At 29.4% G+C, this 4,888-nt stretch overlaps 1 protein-coding gene across 6 annotated transcripts in view; it reads right to left on the bottom strand.

The window, feature by feature from the left end:
- Positions 1 to 1,879: 1,879 nt before the first annotated feature.
- Positions 1,880 to 4,888, bottom strand: part of LOC133206388 (protein pangolin, isoforms A/H/I/S-like) — a 71,970-nt gene continuing 68,961 nt past the window's right edge. For all 6 annotated transcript variants that reach the window (XM_061342352.1, XM_061342359.1, XM_061342341.1 and 3 more), the window contains one exon: positions 1,880 to 4,888. This exon is cut by the window's right edge and continues 424 nt beyond it. The gene's annotated coding sequence lies outside the window, so the exon portion shown is untranslated.

The raw sequence follows: 4,888 nt of genomic DNA on the forward strand, positions 1-4,888 counted from the left end.
AAATAATGGCATCCCATCCACTAAGACACCGAAAGCGGGAATCGACCAAAATTAATTTGATTGTTCAATTCAATCTCATTTTTCTGTCAGTCGTAAAATCTTGAACCCTGTTCATAACTTTTGGATGAGATGAGAAAAGATAGGGCTTTCATATTCAATATGCACGTCATCTATGAGAATACCTTTCCAAATGTACTATGATCTTTGACTCCGTGACCTTAAAGTTTGTTCTTCTTTTCACAAATTGTAACAGTGGTGATAACTTTTGAATGAGAAAAGATAGGGTTTTCATATTTTACAAGTGCATTGCCAATGACAATACCTTTCCAAATGTACCAAGATTTTTGACCCCGTGACCTTGAAGTTAAACCTACTTTTCAAAAAAGTTTAACATTTTGTGATATGTTTTGAACGAGAGAATATAAGTTATTTATACTTAATATGTTCATTACCTGTGACAAGACCTTTCTAAATGTACATGTACTTTGACTCTTGACCCTTGGCCTTTGACTTACTTTTCAAAAAAATTTAACACTAGTATTAACTTTTGAATGAAAGGCGTTATGACATTTATATTTGACATGTGCATTAACTTGTTACAAAATCTTTCCGAATGTATTAAGGTTTAAGACATCATGACCTTTTAACCTTAAGTTAAAGTTTTACCTACAGTACTTTCAAAAAATTTTAACATTGGTGATAACTTATGAATGAGATAGGGCTTTCACATTACCTGAGACAACACCTTTTAGAATTTACTTTATTACCTTGAACTTAATATTTGACATACTTATCAAAAACAAGACGGGCGAACAAGGCGAGCGAAATGCCTATAGTGCTACAAAATGAAATCTCAATTATAACTAATTTTTCTTTGATATTTCATATAACATTAAAGTATAAATTATGTAAAATCTCCAAAATCTGCAAAAATTTCACAAAGACTGGAATTATTTGCCTATGGAATAGCATACACACACTAAAGAGGGCAAGAAGGACCATTTTCTCTTACTATAATACAATTTTTCGATATGAATGGGTCTTCGCTCCATTTTTTTTAAAAAGTTTGCGAAAAAATATACATTTTTTGGTTACCCAAAACATGGAGCACAGACCCACTATACCTTAAAAATACACTTTTATGACATAACATTCGCATATTTCCGAGAAATACTTAGTCCATTTAATCAAGGGTCATATTAAAAATATTAAAATGCCACTAGTCATCGGAAGCTGTGTATCGTAGTGCTTAGCGCGTTAGTTTCAAATGAAAATGACACTCCGGACTTTTATTGCTAGGGTTCGAACCCCGCGAATATCACTTTTTTTAAACAGAATAACTTTTGCAGAGAAATTTTTCCTCAGAAAAGTTGTGTTTATCATAATTTGATGAATTTAAATATGAAAACTTTACTCTAAATACTAAATTCACAACTTGAATATGATTTTTATATTTTTTGAAGCTATAGGCATTCTGTACGTCTTGTTCACCCATCTCCTTTTAACTTTTGCTGTAGACAAGAAAGGGGCTTTTGTTTTCACACGTGCATTACTTGTAACATGACCTTTTCGATTTTACTATATTTGACCTAAATACCCTGATTGTGAAGTTTGATACAGTTTCGAGAAACTATAACCTTCATAATAACTTTTATCAATTCAAAAACTTAACCTTTTTTTGGTATGCTGGACAGACAAGACAAGACAGTTACAATATGCCATAAATAATTGCATCCCAACCACTCAGGCACCAAAAGGAGGGACCACAATTCTTTGAATTTGCTTGTATCTTCTCTAAAACAATATTCACTATTATACTAGTAGACATGTATTGTAGTTTTTTAAATCCCCAAAGTGTTAAACATATAACATAACACAATTTTAATATTAAATTCAGATTCAATTGAGGTTTATTACAGAAACAAGAAATGCTTTAACATATAAATACACAAATCAAATGTATAAAAAAAGATGTCTTACAAATCATTGAGAGTGACACCTAAGAAATGTCAAGGACACCTCTAAGAGGTCAAGGCTACCTCTGAAGTGAATAAGCAAATGAAATAATAAGCACCAATTCTAGCTGAACATTATCAACTAGTTATACAACTCTGGTTTTATGTGCAACATAAACTGATATACATAATTACTTTTCACACACATTCTAGAAATAAAAAAAAAAAAACAAAGCTGCTAAAATAATTAAAATTTGGCAGTAAAAAAAAGAAATGATTTTGGCTTTGCAAGCAAACTTGTTCACTAGATACCTTCATACCAAGTGGCAACTCATGTGGGCATCGACTGCATATAGCGATTCCTGTTAATCGTCATTTTGTTTTGGTTTTGTAGCAATAAAAGTGTATTATATCAGGGGAAAACTGAAATTCAGTGTAAGTCTTAGGGAACAAATTTGTAAAATGAAATCTTTTTTTTTTTCACATGCAAATATTTCATCTAGAATGTTTAAAATATGTGGTAGTGTGGTTTTTTTTTAAATTATATTTCTTAATTGCAATCACAAATTGGGAAAACAATCATTTGTACATATTTATACTGTTTATTTCCTTAATATACAAATAAAAAAAAATTGTAAAGTGTATTAGGGAATATGTATTATCATAAAAAAAAAATTAATCTTAATGAGCAGTTTTTATTAATTATCTAATCTACTTTGCAAGCTATGAAGGAATAAAAAAAAATTCCAAGTTAAAAAAAAAACTTTTACCAGTATATGTATATAAAAGGCAAAAATAATTTTGAAGTCTAAAATGCAAACGTTAGGAAATAAGCAAATTGCAAAATAAAAGCATAACTGCCTTGTGCAAATTAAACAAATACACAAATACGCAAATATTTAAAATAGCACTATTCCAATATGGATTTTGATGTCACTTTGTGACAAAAAGGAAATAAAACACAAGGAACTGAAATATATCAAAAAGCAGACTAAGCTCTGAGATTTTTCTGTAAGTGCCACTCTCTAGCCAAGCCCAACCTCTCTTTGTTTCAGGGATCCACTTGTATTGAAAATCTCCTAACTTTAATCAGTTCATATTAAAAGTATTTCACATGTATAACCATCTTTCACTTAAATACATATACGATTTCTGTCTGAAATGATTAAAACATTTGACAAATGACAATGAAGTGAAATAAACTTACAGTTAAATTAAAACGTAACTATGTGTACCATGTATACTAGATCTGGAAACCAAGTATTGCACTTTTAAACATATGACATTAGTTTAAATCAATATATGAAAAAAGTTAAAATAACATTAAGAATAAAAGCTGTGTTTCACCTGTTTAAATTTTAAAAAAGGTTTCAAAAATGCTTCAAACATTAAAAAAGATTCACAAAAATACAAAGACCTCTACAACCTACGTAAAGTTTAGTCATCTTAGGCTTTCTTAAGATTTTTTGTTAAAATTTAAAAATGATTTTCTTCATAAATTCTTTCAGAATTTACACAGTTGTGCAATGTGTATAAACATTTTAAAGATGTAGATTGTGTACAAGTGATTGTGGAATGGTTCACATTTTAGCTTTGCAAATGTGAATTAAATATTGCTGCTCCCAGTTTTCTCAAAATAATAACACCTCCCCAAGTTACTCAGAGTATATGCATTCATTCTAGAATATAAAATATGTGCATTTGTAGATTCGTTTAAATAAATAAGTGATACTACTTGTGAACGTCCTTGGGATGCACCAAATGAATTCTCACATGATCATTAGTCTATAATTGATCACTATACTCTATTAATATGTATAAGTGAAAATTCTCTGTTCCAAGAAAAAAAAAATATTGAGATGTTACTATATAAAGACTAAAAAGATTTTAACATCCTAAACCACTATTAATACAAAAAATTACCATACTGACAACTCGCTCAGAATGGATAGAGTATAAATTCATCTATTACCTGTCTGTACAAATATATAAATTTGTGTCTATAGCTCTATGTAACTGATATAGTATGAAAATATCACAAATTGCATTCTGGACAATTATAAACAGAAATTAAACATCAGTTAATTTCGAATGCTAAAGAAAGCTGCTAAAATTTGAAGTATCAACCAGTACATTTAAGGAAAGGAATTGCAAAATCTGATTTTGTGTTATATTCTAATGAAAATCTATCGTCATTGTCACCAAATTATTTCTCAGCTTCAAAAAAAAAAATACTAAAAGTATAGAGAGTAAATATTTTACCTGAATGAGTGACACACAATTTCATCTATCTTTGTGTATACTTCTTACTTCTCAAATAAAATATACAAATAATGAAATTATGATAGTACTACATCATAACAATAATGGGAGATAATTCATACAGACTTCACAACAACTGGACATGTTAAGGCAAGTTCAGTTCTACTCTTGTATACATACAACTGAACTTATTTTGTTTCATTTAAAATAGATATATTTATATAAAAAGAAAAAAAAATCTCATGATAGTATGAACATTTGTCTCACATGACCTCACATTTATAAAAGGCATGAACTCTAAATGATAATTCTCACTACTTCACATAATCACAATCACATTCCCTCTAAACTGCAGAGGGAAAGATTTGTTCAGATAGGTCCATTCAAAAATCCTCACAAGGTTTCCATTTTGTGCAAAGGATTATGGTCTGGGAAGTTTGAGCATGTGCACTGAGACTGACAAAAACTTACTTTCTGAAACATGAGGTAAACACTAAATGACATGAGATCAATTGCTTATTATGCCTTGCAGCAACTCATGGACTTTAGAAAATTCATTAATGATATTTACAAATCTTCTGAAGGGAAAAGTAATAACTTTCACACTTAATGAGTGATGATTTCAAAATATAAATTGTCTGTTTCATTTACAGAGTAACAAAAAAAAATTG

The sequence above is a fragment of the Saccostrea echinata genome, unplaced genomic scaffold, assembly GCF_033153115.1.
Source record: "Saccostrea echinata isolate AGI-Se365-2 ecotype Australia unplaced genomic scaffold, CSIRO_AGI_Sech_v1 ptg000002l, whole genome shotgun sequence".
NCBI classification, from domain to species: Eukaryota; Metazoa; Mollusca; class Bivalvia; order Ostreida; family Ostreidae; genus Saccostrea; species Saccostrea echinata.